The sequence below is a fragment of the Polistes dominula genome, unplaced genomic scaffold (assembly GCF_049000335.1).
Source record: "Polistes dominula isolate Pdom_NZ unplaced genomic scaffold, Pdom_raw_medaka contig_73, whole genome shotgun sequence".
In the NCBI taxonomy this organism is placed as follows: domain Eukaryota; kingdom Metazoa; phylum Arthropoda; class Insecta; order Hymenoptera; family Vespidae; genus Polistes; species Polistes dominula.
This window is the reverse complement of record NW_028300951.1, coordinates 4,002,568-4,026,760: the sequence shown is the minus strand read 5'-3', so window position 1 is coordinate 4,026,760 and position 24,193 is coordinate 4,002,568. Positions and strand designations below refer to the sequence as shown.

The 24,193-nt window shown below is 33.1% G+C and overlaps 1 protein-coding gene and 1 long non-coding RNA gene across 3 annotated transcripts in view; both read left to right on the top strand.

Moving 5' to 3' along the window:
• LOC107063900 (kin of IRRE-like protein 1) overlaps nt 1-24,193 on the top strand; it is a 304,919-nt gene that overhangs the window by 14,097 nt on the left and 266,629 nt on the right. The gene's annotated exons all lie outside the window — the stretch shown is intronic.
• On the top strand, nt 819-4,188 carry LOC149032646 (uncharacterized). The gene is made up of 2 exons (XR_016176466.1): nt 819-1,123; nt 3,782-4,188. It is a non-coding gene; the product is annotated as an uncharacterized LOC149032646 (long non-coding RNA).

The following is a 24,193-nucleotide window of genomic DNA, read 5'->3' as shown; positions in this document are numbered from 1 at the left end:
CAATGACGTCACCGTTATATCGAACGAATCGAACTATGAAGAAGAATTTCATCACGTATATGTTACTCGTTAATGCACGATCACCGTACTGGTATAGCATGTGTTGTGTGCTTAACGTATATCAATTTATTCATATGTCCGTACGCATTTTCTATTTCCAGTAGCATGCATTGAAACAAGCTATTATACATATTAAAACGAGAACGTATTTAGAATTTGTAAAAATGATTTAACGTTAACATGTATGTCAAACGAAACGTACGTAGTTATACGAGAATGTGTTTACTCGGAATATACAGAATACATGAGTATACTAATAAATGGCAATTTGTATGAATAGTTTCTCATATAGGTAAATTGACACAACTAGGTAAAATGACACAACTATCGATTCTGACCATCGAGACAGATAGTTCGTAATTTTAATTAGTTTTTAATTACTTACTTCGTAAAGTGGAGCTTATTCGTGGTATTAAACGAATGAATGAGTAATAAATATTGTCGTGCGTATGGGTGACCATGAGCACAATAGGACTGTAATACAATTGAAATGTAATTTGATTTAATAATTCGCGTTTACTCCGTTACACGAGTTTCTCATATTTTCATTCGTGTGACCATAGTTGTAACTTATTGAACGATCAAACGCTTTCTATTTTATTAATATTTATTTCATTTCGTATGCAAAGCTTAGGAAATAATATCACGTTACGTATATAGTAAAACTACTTGTCTTTCTCAAGATCTCGAGGTATATCGAGATGATCAGATAAATAAACATAAATCTATGAGAGCGCATAGTTAAATCGTGTGTCTTGGAACGGTAATGGAACAACGCACGCACTTGGAACGCGCGCTAGTGGGTTGGCATATCCGTCTACATTACGCTGCATAATTCATGGGGTTGTCATAGGCGCGAGAGGTGGATAATGGTGCCGTACTGTCGTGGCTTCTATTGTCTCTGCTTGGACGCCATCAACTAACTTGAATCCGGTGGACGACGGCGATTCAAATCCGTGCCCTGTGAATCCTGTGAATTGTCCACTCAGGACCATAACCCTTCCTTCAGTGTTTGATATCTTTACACGTTTTGATTAACGTCAAAGCGACTAACATTTTCGAGGTGATGTTTCAAACGTTTTATCTTATTTTAAGTCTTTCAAATTATCTTTCGGGTTTATTGATTTGGTTTATAATAAAAAAAAAAAAAAAAAAAAAAATAGAATATACGTGGCCTCGATTCGCAATAAAGGCGAGACTCGTATTATCATGTGGAAAACAAATTTTAGGATGAAACAATCAAAATCATTAGTGAGTCGGGTATTTTAGTTTAAACAATGTAATATATTAGTAGAGTCCAAGAGAGTATTAGACAAACTTTAAATGATTGTTAATTAATCAAAGGAAATATATATTGGAGTTTAAAAACACGGAATATAAGTTCGACGTATCGTCCTCTTCAAAATTCAATAATTAACTGATGTATTGTCCTCTATGAAAGTCAATTAGTGCTTTTACATTACAATGTACATTTCCTTTAATTAATTTATAATTATTAAAGGTAGGTCGAACACGACTGTAATCCATTAATATTTAGGATTGTTTAAACTAAAATTGTATCTAATAATTTAGAAATGTATCTTCACACACATACAAAACTAACACTAAAACCTTCCATAATCTCGTTCAACTGTCGATCGACTGTGAATTCTATCTCGCTCTCTCTCTCTTTCTCTCTTTATACCTCTATGATCTTTTTGTCTCATGTCCTTTCATAAAATTTTATTGTTACTATCCTGTAATAAGTTTCATTTCAAAAATATTTTTCGTGTAACATGGTAAAATTTGTTATTTTATGTGTAAAACCGAATACACGTGTCTGGAATTATATTTGGAAAATAAGAAAAAAAAGGAAATTCAAATAAAATATAAAATAAATTCTTTCTCATGTTTTTTATCAAGTTATTTTACGATAAAATAAATATTTACATTTTGTAGATCTCATTCGGTATGTACATCATGCAAATATCATCAAAATCGGTCAATCATAAAATGAGTGACGTTTATTCAAAGATTTTAAGCATCCCAATGAAATGTTTATTTTAACGATATTACGATGATTCTAAAATCAATTTTATAATTGTTTAAATTACTACAATATTTAATTAATATAGGTATGCGTGTATATGTATATATATATTGTGGATTTCATAAGATTTATAAACTGCATATAATTAATTTTTTAATATATTTTTATCAAATATTTTTTGTTGTAATTTTGAAAATATGCAAAAATTTACGTTAAGGTTTATATAAAATTAACAGTTTATCGATAAATTCTTCCAGTTTTTACTCAGATATTGCCGAAGGCTCTAATTATTCTATTTGAATTATTAAGAATCATCCATTTATTTTAACTTGCGCATCGAACGTTTACATATTCCGAACATATTAATCTATCGTGTAATCTCTCACACATATTATTCTGATATACAAATATTTAATCATCGTTGAAAGCGCATCATTCGAATGAAATGTCAAGAAACTTTATCTTTAGGATATACACATAAAAAAAATTTATATATATAAATATAAATTGATTATAAAATACAATCTATTGTCGTGGTTATTATTTTTTATGCCTCGTCATTTAAGATTTGCGAATGAACCGGAAGAACGGCATTTCTCGATCGACATTGTTCACTGAATTTATACGAATGAGTATGATTTGAAACCTGCTATTATAAAATATTTCATATCGCTTGGAAAATAATATTGGTAAGCTAGTCTTCGTGGTAGGATCACTCGTTTTCCTATTATTCGACAGAATCTAACCTATCACGATAAGAAAGAACCATAAAGGATAATGGTATGCTTGAAAATATATCGTGTTATTGAATAAATCAATAATAATATCGTTATTTTAAACTAAAGACAAATTTCAATTGAAAATTTATTCGATTGAACGATTCAACGTATTTTATATATTTCAGTTATAATAAATTGAGTACTTGAAAATTTCTTCCACTCATTAGAACTTACTATATATTTCAAATAACTCCTCTACGTGGAAAATTTCAAATAATATTTATTACTTCCATATTTCATATACGGGGATTCGTTAGATTCATCTTCCTTATTTTCGAACTCGTGCTTTTTTCTCCTCTTAATTTTATTTTTGTATTTATTATCACAGAGTACTGATATATTCATATTAACATGTTTATAGTTTAAACAAGTAACATTTTTAAAATTTTTCTTCCGGTCTACTAATCTGATACGAGTAAAAATCGCTAAAAACTGTAGTGAAGAAAATTGAGTGTACGATCTCGTTAGATTGTATGTCGGCTAATTTGTTGTATTAATTGAAAAAAAATTGTGTTTAATTTCCAAAAATTAATAGACATTCATTTATAAAATGTTACAATGCGCGTAGATCTTCAAATAGTATTAAAACATTATATCTAAAAAGTGATCTTTAAAAAACGATTTTTTGTTCAACAAAATAAAAGTTTAAGAGTATTAGAAAAAAAGTAAAAATTTATGAAAAACGATAATCACAATTAAGCTCACAATTAGTGGGGCTGAAAGAAAATGTGTTCGTTATTTGAGGTGATGGAAAAAGAAGGAGGAAAAAGAAAAAAGGAAAAAAGAAAAGAAAAACTGTAAAGGGAAAAGAGAAAAAATGAGGAAAGGTTGGGAAGTGAAGTATAAAAGTATGCGGACAAAGAAAAGAAAATTTATAGAGATTAATGTCGCCACGTGTGTTTTATAATCGTAGATGCAGGTCAAGAGAAATAAGAGGAGTTTGACTGGAAACTCTTCTTCGAGGAAGATCGGTATAGGTGGTAGAGGGTCCATGATGATAAGTGCTTGTAAAGGGGTGCTCGGAGGGCGGAACCGGGCATTCTGCTTGACGCTTTAGCCTTGATAATTATTCACAGTCTCTTAGCCGAGAGCAGTCGGTCGAGGATCGCTAAGAGAGGTGAGAGGAAAGGACGGAGAATAGTAGGTACTCCTCATGTTAGCCCACCTGATGCCATCCACTTAACATCGCTAACTCGAGCCGTTTGGATTAAAGGGCTTGAACCATTTCCCTTTTCTTTCTTCTATTTCTAATTTTATTATTTGCCTTTTCTATGTTATCGGTTGTATTAAATATGTTGTATTAAAAGTTACTTGTATCCGATATACACTAACAAAATTATTATCCTTGTTAAACTACGTGAGATTATTTAATAATGGGGATCCATGAAATATTTCTAGATTAATTTGATTACTTTTTTGTGTGTTATTAGTTTAGTGAGATACTTGTGTTCATGAGTTTGCTTACGGAGTATATTAATGAAACTAACTACACAAAAGTAATTATTACGTATAAGCTTGATCTAATGACTTGCAATTATCCAACGAAGCTTCATGGAATATTTCTCTATAAATTTGATTATTTGTTTTTCATAAGTTATTCATATTGCGAGATACAAATGAACATACGAAATTGGTTAGGTACAAATTAATTTATTTGTTTTACGGATCATTCTTATCAAACGACGAGTAATTATCGTTCAACTAGGTTCTAGGAAATATTCTTGTACAAAGTATTCATCGTAAACGAATAATGCTCGTTAATGCATGAATAATTTGCAAATAGTTGACGGAAAGAGGATCAAAAGAATATTCAAAGAGGCGTCTTATTACGGATCATTTGTAAAAAAAGACGAAATAGGTGGCAGAAGAAAGGACAAGCAAGTATGTGAAGTTTTCCATAGATCTTCCTGTTTCGTTTTACAGAAGAGCTTTCTACGTACACGGTTACTGCTTACAATATAGATAACGTTCTGTTTGGTTGCCAAGATTTTCTTCTTTTTAGACGATCGCTCTTTTGAATCCTGAATCAGTTTTGCAAGACGTTGCTTTCCTACTTTTCTTTTTTCTCTCTTCCTTTTTCTGTTTCTTCTTATCGCTTTCTTTCGGGTATCTCCATACTCTTTTCCTACCATCCCTACCAACATTCTCGAAAAATACATATTTAATGTATCACATCTGTGTACAAGTATTCTTCTACGTGGCAAGGATACTGGTTCTTATTGTGGCTGAAAAACACAAGACAAAAGTTTCACTATGATTTCTGTAAACGATTTATTCTCGTCTTATGATCGTATCTAATATAATCTAATTTTTTCTTTATTCGATAATAGATATTAGAAAAAATGTGTATCATCAAAATATAATTTTATATTTGATTATTAGAGATAATCTTTTATTGATATTTGGAAGGACAATATTATTTCAGATATTACATAGCGGTAACAAAATGATATACGAGTAATATCGAGAGAGATAAATCGTAATGGTGATATTTATGCGACTATGCGTAAACGTATACGATCATTCATGCTAAAACAGAGTTAGATGTTGGTACACATGCATGTTGTATACTGCGTATATATGTACAAGTGTCGTCCAAGATAAATATATGCTTAGACAGAGAGAGTACACGTATATATACGGTCAAACCAAATATTATATTAGATAAGTTCTTCTATTCGCCAAACATTAAACATTTTTTCTTTCCTCTTTACCTCCCCACTCTCTCTTTCTCTCTCTCTCTCTCTCTCTCTCATACACACGACATTTACTTTTCTTTTTATATACATTCTCACGATAATAATATCTTGTAACCAAGAGGTACTTTTATTACCGAGAAAGCATAGACATAGGGAGAACGAGGACGATAACGGCGACGATCCAATAAACCAACGATCCGGATGAAACTTGGCTCGCAATGCTCCGGGGTGTTTTTCGAAGAGATTAATTTTTCAACTTTCTCGCGATTCTTCCTGTTGGTACGGCAACGACAATATTTGCCAAGAATATTTTTTGAACATTTTACTTCCGAGTATAATGCCTCCCATAATTATAATTATAAAACGTTTGTAAGAGTTACTATAATATGAATTTTCTTCGAGTTATTTTAAACTACTATAGATACACTATTAATCGTAATTATATTTTTTTCAATTCATGGTCATAATTTGTGACTTCACGAGTAGTTCAAATTAACTGACTTAAACAAGTAGATGACATTTCGATATTTTTGAAGATCTTTTTTAACTTTTGAGAATTATTATAATGAGTTTCAATATTTCTAATTATAATAGTTAAAATTAGATAACCATATTTTTATGATTTTCGAAAATGACGTTTTCCTTTACGATACACCTTTTTGTATCGAGAATATATTCTGCTTGAGTTAGAACGTTTTCTCATATTTTCTAAAAGCCTATTGCATGAAATGTGACTCGGGAATTTTTCACGAGAGACCTGCACGGCATAATATTCTCGAATTTTCTTACGCTGGATGTCGAATTTTGAGAAAATTCCTAACACGTTCGAAAATTTTCAATGAACGAGAATGGAATAAACGAAGGAAATAGATGAATTTTTTTTCTCTTTCATCTTTTCTCTTCAATTTGATTTTTCTCATATTTTCTCAATCTCTTCTTAGCTATTTTCCGATTTGTTCCTTTTTCAAGATATGAAAATGGAAGAAAGTAGACACAAATGAGAAGTGAACTATTTAATCTAATTTTGAGAATGTGCATAAAAAGTTGTAGAAAGGAATTTAGGAGAAATGATGAAAAGGTTTTTAAGAATAAATGATTCTTTCTTTGGTGTCACACAACAAAGGAAGTTTTTGCAGTTCTGATATTTTTAAGTTTCGTAACCTTTCTATTTATTTCGTTTTTCTTCATTTCAAGTTCTTCACTTTTTACACTATAGTGTCCTGTGATAAAGCGACAAGACGATTGAGAAGTCGATGGTAGAACGTCAAAATTCTATTCTGTCTTAGGATCTCGATCGCCTACTAAAATGTTCTTCTTCTAACAAGTAAAAGAAAACTTTGCTTTACTCTTTTGCTCTTCTTTAGCAGTTAACACATTTTGTTGTAGCGAGATCGTGTGCCCTATCTCGAAAAGGATTAGTCTCCTCACGTCATGAACGTGAGAGGGATGAAGAAAGGATCCTAATGTGTTCGAACAAGTCGAATTTACCCTTCTTTACTATTTCCTTCCAAGTACTTTCTTCCAAAATAACATTTATTTAGAAATCTTTCGAATTTTTGTTTAATCTGAATCGAGATACGAGCGAACATTATTTAAAAAAAGAAAAAGAAAGATTTAAACGTGTCTTTTCACATTTTTCTATCAACAAGAAAGATAAATTTTTCAACGAGTAGAAATTTCAAATTACTGAAGAACGTATTATTTAAGACATCCAGATACTAAGGAACGGTCTATCGTTTTATTATGTTAAAAAGAGACGCTATTTTTCTTATTCCCTGACGTGCAAAAGGGCCAAAGAAAGATTTCGCACGAAAGCGTGGTCGGAAGATCTTTCCTCGCGTGCGAACCAACTTACCCGCGCACTCACGTTTTCATTATCGCTTCTTTCCTACATATTTCAGCAGAGATCGTTTCTTGAAGATACAAGAGAAACATGCTAGAAAAGACACTTTCTAGGTTGGATTTTATTATCGCAAGAAAAGAAATTTCGATTTTAAGTTTTCAAGGTTTTCCAATTATATCCATCCGATCTTCAGATAGACAGACAAAAAGGAAATAAAATTTGATTTTCTAATTAAATTGTTATTAGTTTTTAAATGTAATTTAATTTTATTATTTTACATCGTTCTTTAAAATTTTTATTTTCCTTTATAAAATGAAATCACCGAATTATTATGTAACTGATACGTATACTAATAGTAGTAACCATTGTAATGAAATTAATTTATATATTCAGCGCACATACCAACATAGTTAGGTTTGCATTCAATGTCCATTTTCATAGAAAGAGGAATGTATAATAGTAATGTCAAACTAAGGCAAATAAGAAGACAGTGAACGATAAGGGTAGGAAGAGGACAATTATCCTTTAGGGGAATTTATGGAGGACGATAGGGAAAGTAGGAATGCTTAGAAGCAAGGGGCAAACTCGAGATAAGCGTTTATGATTACAAGACTTGACGGAACGATGAAAGAACGATTCTCCAAGATGACTGCGTTGAAAGTATTAGAAAATATTGAAATTAAATGAAAAATCCAACGAATGATTTTATAAGAAAAATATCAAGAATTTATTGAACGCATTAAGGAGTTCGGCATGAAATTAAGTGATATTTTTAAAAAAAGGAAACAAACTAGTAATGCGAACGAGCTTAATAAAGGCACTAACCTCATTCGAACATTTTTTTTGTTTCTTTACTTTTATTACTATCCACACCTCTATCTTATATGCAGAATGGCGATAGTAATTGTAACTTTTATTACTATTTTTATTAGAACTAGAAATAGTTTTTTGGATGGTAGCAGCAGTGCTGACGATGGCAGTGGTGGTGGTACTAACGATAGAGCAGTAGTAGTCGCGTTTAGTAGTAAGACGAATCCACCGTTAGAAACTTGTATTCACTGAGCGTTCATTAATTAAAAAGCCAAGAAACAGCGTCAGCTTAATAAATAATATACAACATCTAGCATTACATATAAATGTGCATATATATATATATATATATAAGCGAACTATGTATCCAAAGATATGCTTGTATACATATGTATATATATGTATGTATGTACATTACGTGTACTGCAACTAGACGTCCATCCCCTTTCTCCGCTTCTCTCCTTTGGCTGCTTGTTTCAACGGTTTTATTAAAGCACGTGGGCTGGTCCGAATTAAAAAGTAAACTACCTCCGAGCTTTTCCTCCCCGCTAGCTTCTCCCTTCGGTTGGACGCACACATGGAAAGCAACCCGTTATTTAACGGCAGACACGCGTGCAACGTAAACTCTTACCAGACGTCACCCACATCGCATGACTTTCAACCCCACCTATGCTTCCCTTCGTTCCGTTGTCTCACTACGCGTCACGTTCTAATTATCGTATCTTCTTTAGAAATTTCTGGACAAAATTTCTAAAGGCAATTATCTGGACTTTCTTCATTTACTCATCGATCCAATGCATTCTATCACGACTCGTATATTACTTTTTTATTTTTTTAGATATTTCCAGACACCTCGACGTATGGTTGAAACAATAGAAAATTTTATCTCCTCGTTATTGATTTTTTTCTTTCATTCTATCTTTCTTTTTTTTCTCTTTGTAAACTTTTGCAAGTAATGTTTTTACGATTGAAAAATGTTTAACGATAAGAATCGAACTATGTAGTGGGCCTTTCTACCGGAATGATTCTCATTCAAAGTTTTCACTGCAACCATTAATTTGAACGAAAGTCGTAATCGTAGGTACTAAACGGTTAAAACGCAAGTTTAAATTAGAGCTATTGTCTGTGTAATATGTGGTGAAATCGAATTTTCAAAGTTTATGTCATGAAACAGCCGAAAACACAGGGTTATAATTAATTAACGTATATTTTAGGTATCTTAACAAATTTAAATTTAATGAATTTCGATTTTGTAATGTAAGCAGCTGTCATATTAGTTTAAAAGACACTTTCGTTTCATTAATTTTCAATAGATTATTGATATTGTATTTTCTATGAATTAAACAGGGGGTTAATAACTGTAAAAGAATAATATTGAAGTATATATATATACAAAACATGTAGAGATTCACGTTAATACCTCAAAGAAGATAGAAACAAGATATACGAATAGTTATATTTTTCCTGTCTCTTTTGTTAAAAGTGTCATTTATATAAAACGCACTTATCGGTTCGTAAATTAATTGTCAAGCTTGATAATATTAACGTTTCTATGCTTAATAATAACGTATTGATGCATAAACGAAAATTCGCGGTGAAAATGCATCCTCGAAAATGGTATAGGTATCTACCTATTAAATGCGGTATTTTGTTAACAGCTTGCAAATGCATATTTATGAAGGCTCATACATTTTGTATTTTTCCTTTATAGATTGGACAGCATGATTTATCCTTTTCTACATGTTATTCTAGTGACTCTGATTGAAATTCGTTCGTTCGTTCGTTCGTTTCGCTACGTTGAGGATTATCAAATGTTTTTCAAATGGATATTTAGAAAAGTTTCAATCAATGTCGAATTTGAGATAATCTATCAGGAATAGTAAACGGGGTAGCAAGAACGATTAAGAAAAAAAGTGTTCACTGGATGGTTTATCTCCGCGATCCTTCGAATAAAACGGAGTGATGACAAACTATCGTATCGGGAGAACCATTTACACGTCGCAACAAGTCTCCAACAAGCGTGCAGCTTAACCCTTAGAGACGATTCAACTTCCAAAACGCTTTGAAATTCTCGGCGCGTTCAAGAAGATCGATGACCCGACCGTGTCAAGCTCGCTACCGCAGTGACGTACATCCTGTGTCCGGATTTGACAATAATTACGAATTTACCGTACAAATCAGTACACGTGTGCGAGAAAACCGATAATGAGTATTACAACAACGTCTCGTTACAATCCTCTACTTCGGGAACGTATATTTATTGATCGTTAACTAAGACTAAAGTCAATAAACTTTATGACTCACAATTAGAGTGGTATTAATGTGTAAGTTTAAAGACGATTCGCTAGCACGCGTTTTATCGTCGAGTGATAATAATTTGTTCATTAGAGAATATTTCTTGTTGAACATTCTGAAATATTTTATTTCAACGAACAGTAAAGTTTTATCGTCAAAAAAAAAAACATTGTTTCAAAATCGGTACGATGTTAAAAACGTATGTGTCAAAGTAGAACAGAAAGAGAAAAAGAGAAATTAATAAAAGAAGAAAGAGAAAATCTAGTTTGTTACGTTAAATAAAGGACGAGAACCGCGGTGACGCATTCAGTGCGTTTCGATTTGACAATAATTACGAATTTGCCGTACAAATCAGCGTATTTGATCGGGTCGATAATTTAGGTTACTGCGGGACGTAGTTGCATGTACACGTTGCTCTTGTCCATTCTCCCTCTTTCTCCCTTATCCACCCACTCATACCTTTCTCTTTCTCTCTCTCTCTCTCTCTCTCTCTAGAACTCGTGTTCGTTTTCAGTTCGAGAGCGATGCACAACGATCCCGAATGTGTTTCTACTAGCTACGGTAGTTGCTTTCACCCTCCCGAATAAAACGAACGACGTCGCGAAAGATGTGCGGATGGTACGATAGCGTAACTTGTACCAATGCGAAAGCAAGCCAATGTCTGTTCCAATTAACTTTACACCACTAATTTATGCGTCAACTTCTACCTATAGTTTCACATCTCTTCTTCTCTTTCTATCTCTCTATCTTTATCTCTTTCTATTTCCCTTACCTTCTCTTTTCAGAATTCGATGTATTAGTGTACTTTTACAAATTTTCAGACTAGCCAAACATCTCACTATCAGAAAGAGACTGCAACTTATTTTCAGAATACATCTCACGTCCACGCGTCACATCTTACAAGCAAAAGAACCGAAAACGAATTTCGACTTTGCTTGAAGCTAGCTTTTTTACTGTTATTCATATTCTAATTTAATGTTACTATATACATCCCTATTTACTACATCCTATGTTAAAGTATCTAATTTTAGTTTCTTTCATACTTTAACTAGTCAATTTAGTATTTTAATATAATAACTAGTTATTTCACGAATTAACACTAACATAAGTAAATGGAAAATACATACTTATATATATGATCAGTCTTGTTCGTTAGAAGCACAATTAATTGGCCTTCTACTTACTTAACAAACAAGCTTTGCAGGGACATGTAATGCGTATCTACGGCATGTACAGTTTACGTTTTCATCAATCTTCTCGTGGATCACAAGCCCTGTATCTAATCCGCGACGTAGATCAGGATTCAGCGATGAGATGCAGTTGTGCCATCTTTCTTTCCCTCTGTTTCTCTTATTTTTTGTTGTAACAGTGCAATTGATAGTAGAGGGAAACATGAAACGTGGTAAACAGAAGATAAGAGAAAGAAAGGGTAAAAGATGGACGGTGGCAAAATGTAAAGAGTAGGAAAGAGAAAAGGCAGACAACTACGAAAGGTAGAGAACGTTCGATACAACGACATTGGCTCGTTCACAGTGGTCAGACATTTCGGTACTTGTTTCCCTATTAATATGCATGTCCTCGTCCCTTAACCCCATCCCTTTGTTCCCCTTTGTTGGCCCTATATAGAGGCAGGCATGAAATCCGCACCGACTTCTCCCTCCTGGCTTTCCCCTACCATCCATTGGTTCTAGTCGTGCGGTAGAGCGCCGGTGTTTCCTGTCCGACCAAATAAATCCACGAGCACTGTGTGTCCGTTGTAGCGAACCCCGGGCGCCCTGTCCGCCCATACAAGGCCCGTTACTACTGCAATACCGGACGATTGATTGAAAGTTTGCCCAGTCCTTTTTACGCCACTGTACGTTCCCATCGTGTGTTCTATAGTCTTGCGCATAAACTGTCGAAAACACGTATTTCATCGCTACGTTTTTCAAGTATTAAGAGATTTTGTGTGAGTCTTTGATTTCTTGTTAATCAGTCTGCAAATCGTTTTCAATTGCAAATATTTTATTTTCAAATGATGAAATACTTTATTCTCATTTATTATCTGAAAGAATTTTTTTCCTCATTTTAGGAAAATATATTCTCGATATTATATGTGCGTACGTTTAATTAGCTCATTTTGCATTTAAAACTATGTAATATCGTTATGGAATGGAATTTGAAGCATTAATTTAAACGCTTTGGACTTGGACGCGTTATGCACTCATAATGTATTTTATCGTCGATTTACTTTCTAATAGCGTTATATCCAAAAATTGATTAACCGTAATTTGATGTACTTTTTAAAATTACATCTCGTGTCGTTATCTAGAAAAGAGTGTTTTGCTTAATGGGTAACTTTTATGTTTTGCATAATCTCTTTTTTTTAATTGTAATGACGAAACTCACATAAGTGCCTTCAGCTATACCATCGATTAATGGTATAAAAGCAACACAGCCTGGTGGTTTTGCTTTTCGTACATTGTACGCTTTTATTGCAGTTTTCAACGATTTATTTATTGTTTACCTAATACTTTCTATCCTATTCTACGTTGCTCTATGGATGGTGTGCTCGATCGATCGGTTCAAACGTAAAAGAAAAATATTCATGTCGAGTTTCGTTCGATACGAATAGAGTTTTCTATTTTATTACATAGAGGTTTTATTTTATTAAATGTTATTTAATGCGACATTTTAGCATTTATAAATATTAGCCACTATATTCGTTATTAAATTTTTTGAAATTAGATGTAATTTTATTTTCACATATTGATGGATTCGTAAAAAAAGAATAACCAATCTTTACAAACATTTCGGAAGAATAATATTTGAGGACAACATAATTTTCGGTATAACTCATCTACCACATTTGTTTTACAATCAAAATCGCTATCGCTTATGGGAATGTGTTTCTCATTATCAAATACCTACAAACTACTATCGATCGAATGTGTTAGAAGCTAGAATCACGTAGCCGTAACTCTTCCTTAACCTACCTCGCGATGTGAACTGGTCCTTATCGAGACCACTGTAACTCGATCTTCCTACGAATCAATATTAACAATGCAACGTGTTGAGCTTCTGATAGAACGATTAATATTCATTCTAGCAAAATCCTGGCCAAATACCATTTAACGCTTTGAAACGTTGACATTTATACGAACGCTCGAATAATTTAATAAATACAAATGAGATATGCAATTAGCTTATTTTTGTAACGACAGGTAAAATTTTGTAATAAATAATAAAATATCCTCGGCAAATGGATAATGTAAATTTTCGTGATTTTGCCAATAATAATTTTCATTTATGAGTTAATAGTTCATCCGTAAGTATTTGTTATTGATAAGATCCGTTTCGTATTATCAAAATCGTATTAACCGAAGAGCTAGTTTAAAGATCAAAATTGGATGTCAAACAGTTTCATATCCACGAGGACAATTTCACAATAACGCTCAGTCGATATTCGTTTAATATAGTCCACGGATTTATACAACAAAAACATGAAGCTTTAGGCTCGATTCATGAATATCTACTATCACTGATTTTGAAGTGCCCTCGACGATTTTTGATTTGCTATCTGCAAACGTTATATGCAACGCAATGGGACAGCGAAATGGTTACCAGTCATACTATATTTTTGATCATCAAAACCGACCAAACGATAAAAAACTCTTGGGAAAACACATGTTTCCTATTACATATGCTATAGTTTCCTTTTTCAATCTTGTGTCTAATTGCTCGTGAAGCATCCAATATTTTCATCATTACTATCTTCATCGATATTACATACATAAATTATTGTATAATAAGTAAAATTAAATTTATCCGTATGAAACAATATATGATAGTGATATTATAAAAACTAATATCGAGGTCGATGTATAAATCGAGGAATATAATACGGTATATTATAAATGAGTTTTGAGGCCAATAAAAACGTAAGTATAAACATATAGCAATTCACATGAATAGTGTCATATAGTATCGTGAATTTTATTAAAATATATTACATCTTTGATATTATTTGAATAAATTATAGGACAATCTTTTATCCTGTATATTATCATTTCCCCACTTTGAAAGATAGGAAAATATTATGGTTATTCATAAAATTAATCAAAGCAAAAAGCAAAGACATAGTCTGTATCTGACATATTATTCCTCCTAGAGCAATGTTGCATTTTCGTGTACCGCCTTAGGCTTAACTCTTATCGTCTCGTTGTATCTCGCTAATATCTTCCTCACGATTCTACTTTCCTACTTTACACATACGTGTGCTAGACTAAGTTTGTATATGTGAGTGCGTGTGCTTGCTCGCACTATATATGAGCTAACACAATCCTATCTCGCATTGTTTGCCCTTCCATTCGCTTGCAGAGAGTTTAATAAGCTATTCCTTCCTCCTTTCAAAACTCCGATCTATAACGGGCGTGTCCTCCTATTTGTCGTTATCTCGAAAGGCTCTTTATGACTTTCCAACGATTATTCGCTTCCTCGTGTTTCGAGTTATTTGTAATGGTGCTGCCATTCCAGTTGGATCGGTGATAAGCGCATAATGCAAGTTTCAAGTAGATACAATGAGATTTTCATAAAGTCTCAAAGTTAGATCTACTTGTACAACAACGTGCGTATTAAGCTTCCTACCAGTCATTCGAACAATATATGACATATATGAGATCGACAGGAGTATTGTTAGAACCATCACTATACCCACTCACTTACGTTAAACATCATTGTCACTACCTTTTTATTAGGAGATCCGAATCAAAATTCCGATACGATTACTATCATTTTCTGATGCTTTAATCAATGAAGTCATCCCATAGACAGATATTACAGACACGTAATGGTAAAATTATTATTTTAGTCGCATACCCACATTGCAAGGATATAAATAAAAACTACTAACGAATGATTAGCTTGTATCCACATAATATATCGACAGAAAAATCAATTGAAAGGGGCAGTAAAGTGCGCAAATATCAATATTGTATTGTATCCAGTGCATTCGATGAATTTACATTCGCAATCGGCGAATGACGTCGCATCGATCAACAGCAACATCGGTGGCGGTACGGTTCGTTGATAAACTCGTGTTAGAGTCGAATTTCGACTTGTTACGCTGATTTGGTGATTAAACATCGATAGTCAGCACCCGTGCTTCGTCTGTACATTATTACGCATATTAACGCAGGGTTTGCAGGAATTCACGATTGGTATTCAATAATTAGTCTTTACGCTTCGTTAATGCATAAATTAGTGGATCCTAGTGATACCTGTCCTGTGTACAGAACGCGTGTAAAACTTTTGTGTGTTCAGCAGGAAATAAATTTCGTTTTTCGATTTTAAAAAATATATTAAAATCTTCAATTTTAGATGTATAGTTATTTTTTGTAATATCACTCGTTTTATTCGAATATATTTTGTCGAATATTAAATATATGTGTATACTAAAAAACATTAACGTAAATACACGTGTTTTTTATATGTGTTTGATTAATTAAAATGAACTAGGAGGCAGAATTGCTTGTTTCCTTTTGATAACGTCAAAGTCAGTCATGAATAATTTTCAACGTATAGCAGTCATGCATCGAAACGTCATCCATGCATCCCATCCATTTACAGGTAAACGTATACGATGGTTTACGAAGATCCGTTTTGCAAGCAAGCTAGGCGAAAATAGTTCGTACCGTGATTGTGTTTGCCCAAAGCATCCGCGAACACGGTATACAGCTTTTACAACGTTATGTAATCCTTCGTTTGACGTTGACGGGATCGACATTCGAATGGAATTTTGATTTTATAAGGAAAGTTACCGCACATTAGGCAAATCTATGCGCATATTTCGCCTTTCTTCGCGAAAGATAACAGAGGTCGTATTTGCTTTCTTATATTCCCTTAAACGCATTTCATTCTATGTACTTGGCCTCACATTTCTCACCATTAAATCGATCCGATTTACTTCGATTTCGAATGTGAAAAATAATAATTCGGAAAATTACTTTATGTTAAAGATTAAAGTAGAATATAAAAATCAAATAATAATTTTTTTATGACAAAAATATGATAAAAATATATATATATTTGTTGTACATTACTACTTCAACGAGTGAGAATGATAACTAAAATTTTTCGTTGATAGGACATAAATAAGAACATTTATATATATACAATCTGTGTTAAGGACAAGCAATTGTCGCTGTTTATCAACGAATTCTAACACCTAGAAGTAACCTATAGCTCTTAACTAATTCATAACAGCTCAAACTCGGTTGTGACAACATATCGAAAAATACGAACGTTCAAATACGAACAACGTATATCATAAACGTTTCGTTCACTAAATATATTACTTTATACGATTTAAGCAAAAAAGTTAAGAAAACGTGAAAACCCTATAACGTAAGCAAATCGGTAAGAAGATGAAGTTGTATAAAGTGTTAAAGGATAATCTAGTGCACTTTAGTTTCACGATAGTTTGATAAAGTTTATCAAGATGAAAAGAAGTAAATAGGAAGCACGGAAGCGAATAGGCGGAGAGGAAAAGGAGAAGAAGAAGCAGCAACAGCAACAGCAGCAGTAGCAACGTTATGTATACGGGGGAAAAACATCCACAGTGGCTCACCGATGTTGTAACGATCTTTTTCTCTCTCTCTCTCTCTTTCTCTCTCTCTTTCTATCCCTATCTCTCTTATTCTCCGGGTAAGCCGATGTAGGATCGTTTGCCTCGATCACATGGTGCTACGCTTTTTTATTGCCCGAACGAGCAACGTCCCGCACGACACGCCCCCTAAGGTGGTAAAAGCACACAGTCAGCTCCCTTTATAGGGGGCGTCGTAAAGCGCGGAAAAGAGGATAGCATAGATAATTACCCTGACAATAACGACGTATGTAAACCTCCACTCGTCGTTTTCAAGCAAGAAAGATAAGCTCGCCTCGCGAAAAACCTCACGCTTTTTCTCTTTTTTTTCTTTCTTTTTTTTTTTCATTTTCTTCGTCCATTTATATCTCTTCCTTTCGTCATTTATAAGAAACAACGAATCGCTTTACTATGTTATTTCGTTTAACTATTAACACAATTACTAAAATAAAAAAATTTATTTTTCCAAATATCCAAAGACTGAAAGAATCAAACAGACAAAATCATTTCGAATAATAACTACCATATGGATTTTCTATTATACCAAAAATGGTTTGATATAATAAAAATAGATTTTTATAATCTCGTCTGCAAGTGTATATCTCACATCTTCTTCAAAGATAATGAAATGCATCGACCACTTGATATGACAAAACCAAAAGAAATGGTAGGTAATTTTAAAACATGAGCGTTGTCACAAAGAATAAAATGTAGCGTAAGGTCCATTCCCTTTTACATTTCATCCTTCGGATTTTACAAATGATATATTTCCGACAGTTATAAAATAAAATAATTTTGTACTCGTTGAAAACTCGTGAATTGCTTTATATATATTAGTTCAAATATATAATAATTTTACAAGCGCGGCTGAGCATACATGTATGCTATGTCAAAAGAAACGTCTCAGGAAGAGTACACGCTTGTGTTGCCAAGAACAATAGACATGAATCCATATTTCTGTTATTTGACTGTTACAAAATCTGTTAATCCCAAACTGAAAAAATATTTCGTTGCGATAAAAAATATCCTCGAAGTAAAATAATAACAAAAAATAAATAGTTACTTTGATTGTAGAAATAATTTTTAAATTTCATTGAACACAACGTAATTTTATTTAAACGAATTCTAATGAGTGTTTAGTTAAAGTAAATGTCGTTATTACGTAAAGAAATTGTAAAAAATTTTATTTTGATTTGAACATCTCATTTGCTAAAAATCTTCGATATCACATCCTATCTAGTACGTGAAATAAAAAAATTGACACGATAAAATATTTTCAAGGCTATTTTCCTCGTATGGCTTTCTTCGCTCGTAAACGGCTCTTTGGATACCCGACGTCGATCGTGTAAACGTACGTATAATAATAACAAGAAGGAAATACTCGGAATACATAGAGCTCGGGCAAGAACCCCTCCAGCAGTTTAACCCGATGATCCTGTTTTTTCTTCTTCGAAGTAACCGACCATTTGCCTCCCCAAGTGATGGGTCAATCGTAGAGAATCGTACGAATTCGTCAATAAAATTCTACGTTTTATAGATTTACCAGGAACGATAATTTAACAGGTTTGTTTTTACTTGTCATATTTGTTTAACACATTCGACTAATTGTGTAAATTCAATATATCATATGTATATCATGTGTGACGTATGGTAAATAGAAAAAGTATTTTATTCATAAATGATATCACATATATATATATATATATATATATATATATATATATATATATATATATATATATATATATATATATAATATAATTTATACAAAATAATACGTAATATTTATTCAATAAATTTCATATATTTTTAAATAGAAAATTTGGCATAGATTGTGATAGAAACATTTTCCATAAAAATTGAAAGTATAAAGTTTTAGACAAGATAGATTTCATAAGTATAATTGTATTGATCTAATAAAAAGGAAAAGAAAACAAAGAGGTAAAGAAGAGAATTTAAAAAAGTTAAAAAATTTGAGAACTCAGCATATTGTTGGAGAGAGACGATCGAGAGAGGAAGAACGAAGGGTAGGATTAGGAGGTGGTTCAAAGGTGGTTCTAGACCAATAGAACGTAAATTCTAACGTACATCGTTGGCTAGAACGATCGAATATTATCAAAGCTTCTCTCTCTCTCTCTCTGTATAAAGGAAGGCGTTTGCCCGTGCGATCCCCTTGCAATCTGGTAGTTTGACTGAAGTCTGCGCGCGTCATGTTTAAGCGACGATTTTGGCATCCTGCGAAGGTAGTTCGGTCTCTCTCTCTCACTTCTCCAGGATATCCTATATAGAAGTGCCACCCTTTTCACTATCCTCATACCCGTTCGTGCGGTGCTCACCGCGTGGCCTGTTATTGACAGATAGGACCGGCTCGAACGTCTCTGCTTTCGAATGGAGAACGATGTTGACACGATAGAGTATAAGTGCGCGCGCGCCTTCCACTATGAGTTGATTTTCGTTTTGATATATCGACCAACTGACTCGTACCTCAAGTACGATTGGAAACATCTAAGGTGCTTGTGAATAAAATTCCGAATGTCACTTTATTTCGATTTATGTTTTTGTCGTAAAGTATTTCTTCATTTTTGAACGTTCTTTTTCTATTTATACATCGATCATTCAAAATCCTTTACGTTTGCAGATTTGAAGGGGAATTTAATTAATATGCCTGTATAAAAAAGAAAGAAAGAAAAATTGGAAATAAAGATTCCCTTTCTTTTTTTTTAGAGAGAAATTTGTCTCCCAAATATATCGTCGGAAACACATATTCCTATAAATAAAGTTGTAGCTGATAGTGTCGTTGAGATCGTTCACACCTTGAGAACACTTTCATTCCTAACCATTTAAGCCATTTTCAGTCCAATCGAGAAAATCAAGCTGAGAATTAAAAGTATGTACGATAAAAAGTAATTTTCTTTAAATACCGAAGTAACATTACGATAACATCGAGTACGGGACTCGATAAAATTATCAAAAGGAACACAGTACGAAAGAAAAAGTATAAGAAGAAAGGACTTGAGGAGGAAAAGGGAGGACTAAGGGAGAAAAAAATAACGATGCTGTAGAACACGTCTCACCAGATCGCCATGAAATATATTTTACCGACTCAGCCCACAGTGTGATCGTTTTGCCAAAGGAAAGAATCAAACGAAATGTTTGACCAGTGAAATGGTAGGTAGGAGGTGAGGATGGAAAAGTAGACCACCCCTTGGAGAATTCACGACGATTCTTGGGTCAAATAGCACGTAGCGTGCATGGACGTGCACATGTTTCTCGGTCACTTCTGACGAAGAAACTCTTACGTAACAAACGTCCTACAAAAGTAAGATACGAAGATAAATAAAAAATACAAGATTAACAAGCTTTCACTAAGATATTATTTAAATATTCAGATAAGATAAACTATCTGCTATCTTTCTATTTCTTCTCTGAAGAAAATGCAATTTTTTAGAGTTAATCTTGCTTCGAACGAGTATGAGTTATCTTATTGATTATCGTAAACATAACAACAGATTTAACGAGGTATTTCTTTTAAAATAAATGTAACCTACTTTCCTGAAGGAAATATGGTGGTAACTGTAATTGAGTTACTGACAAGAAAATAAATCGAAGTTCTTCCTACGTTGGCTATAAGCGAACCCGAGTCGAATGCTACGAAATATACAATAGGTTCTAACCTCTTCTGTATCATTCTTCATGCTGACGCAGTATACTTGTATGGTTTCTCAAGAAGCTGATGATTTTAATGTTCGTTCTTATTTAACTCTTAATTACATTTGATTACAATTTATTCTACTAATTTCATCGCATCTATTTTTAAACGAAAAAAAGTTTTATACGAAGCATTTTCGCTAACAATAGTATGGAAGAATATTTGTGTTCTATATTTAGAAGTCCCGCATAGACAAGTTAAAATACAAGAAACGAAGACTTATTTTTCTTAAGAGAGTTTAAACGTCTAGAAGTTGTAAGACATATCGTTATTTATGATTTGAAAATGGTTCAGATGGTTGGTTAGTAGGCTTTTTGCGAAGGAAACGATAAGGACGCGTGAGAATGGAATCACAAAAGAGAACTTTATTAATGATAAGATCCTGATTAACGATCTCAGCTCCACTTGTCTACCCTAACTCGTCCTCGTCTTATTGCACTCGTAGCTCTTCCACTCTCGCATTACACCCGACCCAGTAGTACGTACTGGGTGATCCGGGTTGTATAGTGCCATTCCTACGATGATTAAGCTCTTAAATAGTGTTCCCTAATCTAATGAGAACTCCCTATTGTGGATGAAAGTGCTTGTGCGTATAATATGCGAATAAATATCTATTATTTTTGTTGAAGTTTAGGAAGGAACTGTTATCAAAGTGTTTAACTCATGTACACGGGTCAAACATTCTTTTTTTTTTTACGTAAAAGAAAAATCAAAATAGATATGACTTCTTTCATACGGAAATGAATAAAGTCGAATTCTTCGTTCTCCGCTTTTAATCGTAAAACGTCGAATACATTTCAAAATGCGAATGAAAAAAGAAAGAACACGGCTATAAATTCATGCTTTGGAAAAAAGATTTATGCGAAGTTAGGTAAATGTATGCATGCATAAATTAACGGGGAGTAAGGTATAGAGACGGAAATGTTTTTGATGGAGAAAAGAAAAATGAAAAGGAGAAAAAATGTAGAAAAGAAGAGGAGAAAGTAATAAATTGTTGACGAAGGAAAACGTAAGGTTGGAAAAATATCTTAACGTTTCTAAAAGAAATCGAAACTTTAATTATCGCAACGCCTTGGCATAACTGACTATTTATGTAAAAAGATTTTCTATGATAAGAACGTAGATGGGTTAAAAGTATCTTGGATGAAAGTGTCAAGCACGTTATCCGCTAAGATGACGCCATTATTTCACAGCCTGTACCTATTTTCAGTGATATAAAAGGCATTGTGCCTAACCAGCTCGACATTGTCCTTTTTTGGACGGATCCATGGACTCGCTAAAGGACACCCGGTATAATCTCGAGTCAGTTACAAAAAAGAACTTGGCAGTAACTAGGGTGCGAGCGACTCTGATTAAAGTTCTTTTTCGTTCGCGAGGAGTCTGTCTTCGTTCGAGGCATACGCTCCATTTTTCTACTCGTGTAAAAGAAACTAAGTGAATACGGAGAATGAGTACTACAGAGCTATTTCGTTGGAACATCCCTCCTACCATTCGTTCGTTAAAGCCGTGGACTTGTTAACGTGTTCTTAGCATTCTCTTTGTATATCCTACATTCGCACGTAATACGTGACACTTGTTGGACTGTTCGACCTTATTTCTCTAGTTCTCTCTTCTATTCGTAAAAGAAGCAACTTTCTACTTTGTCTTCGTATCTTTCTCTACGCGAACAAACATCCTCTATTCGATAAAAAAAATGGGACATTTGTTCGTCCCTTTATTTTCTCTATTCTCATGAATTTTCTCCGTTAAATGTACTTATTATATTTAAACAATAATAAATATTTTCAACCATCTTCTTACACTTCTATTAAATTTTTTTTTGAACAGGTCAATCATTTGTTAAACTCTTTAGCTCATTTTTATAATAATAATAATAATAATAATAATAATAATAATAATAATAATAATAATAATAATAATAATAATGTCTGTGATCCCAAGTGAAGTATTCGTAGGTGGCACCGACCATGTACACATTTGCCTTTTGCTCACGCGAAATATTCAAAGATGACTAACATTCGTCGTTTCACTTGCTAATATCGTAGTCGTTGTATATTCATCGTAGATACGAAAAGAGAAAATGGGAGAAGCTAGGAAAGATATGCAGTTACGTATATAGGTAGTTCATACCAACATACGAGACGTATTCCTTACGATTACTTTAAACAATCAACTAGAGATGAGAAAAGTATTTTCAAATATGATATGCAGTAAAATATACAAAACATAATACTGATTAATTAGAAAATATTCCAACAAAATCGTCGCTTGTCATCATACCTTCCCTTGTGTAAAATCACTACTTCCCCTTTTTTCCCTTTTATTTTTCGCAGACCTAAAAAGTTCTTACTGTTTTCTTTTTTCTGGCAAATAAGTTCGACTGTCTAGTACCGAGTCACAAAGCCCGAACGAGAAGAACAGACGGAGAAAGATCACAAGTAAAAAAAAAAAAAAAAAAAATAAAGATAAAATAAAAGGAAAAAAGAAAGAAAAAAAAATAGGAAACGAAAAGTGTTGCTGGCATGGTCGAAGCTAAGCCCAATTATTTTACACTAAAAGAGGAAAGAGAATAAGGGGGAAAAAGGAGTTCTCTTTAACCTCACTTTTGTCCTGGTTCTTGGAGTACACCATCACGTAGTATCCTGGTTATTTTCCCTGTCTCTGAGCCGTGGGCATCTCTCTTGTTCTCCCCATTACACTTTTCCTACCACCACCATCTCACCACTACCACCACCACCACCATCATCACTGCCATATCGTCATCCTCTACTATCAACTTAGACTTTAATTATATGAAAATTAAATCATGACTAAGCGTGTAATCATGTTACTCTCATAATATTTATTCATTCGTTTCTTTAAATTTTTTTCGCAATAACGATATTTACTTGTAAGATTTCTCTTCGTTACTTTCTACGACATCTGCTGTTTCCATCTTTTCATTTTTTCTCTTCGATTTCTTTTATTTTTGATTCTGTTTTAAGAAAATAAACTCGTTGAAATTACAACCGTATTTTTATGAATGAGAAGACACACCATTTTCGTGATTTTTGATAAGAACAAAAGATGAATAGGAAAACGAAGAGAATGTGGATGTAGTAAAAAAAAAAAAAAAAAAAAAAGAACAACGGTATAACAATTTAGTGTTGAATTATTCTTTTATCTAGTCTATTATTATCTTCCGGAATAATGTCAATCAAGATTTTGTTCATTACTTGATAATATTTCAATGGCGCCTTTATTCAAGAAAACGATAGGCGAAACCCTGTGTATCGGTAAAAATGTGAAACGATATGGAGAGAAAAAATGTTCATGGCTGAGGGGTAGTGAGAGAGAATGAGAGGAAA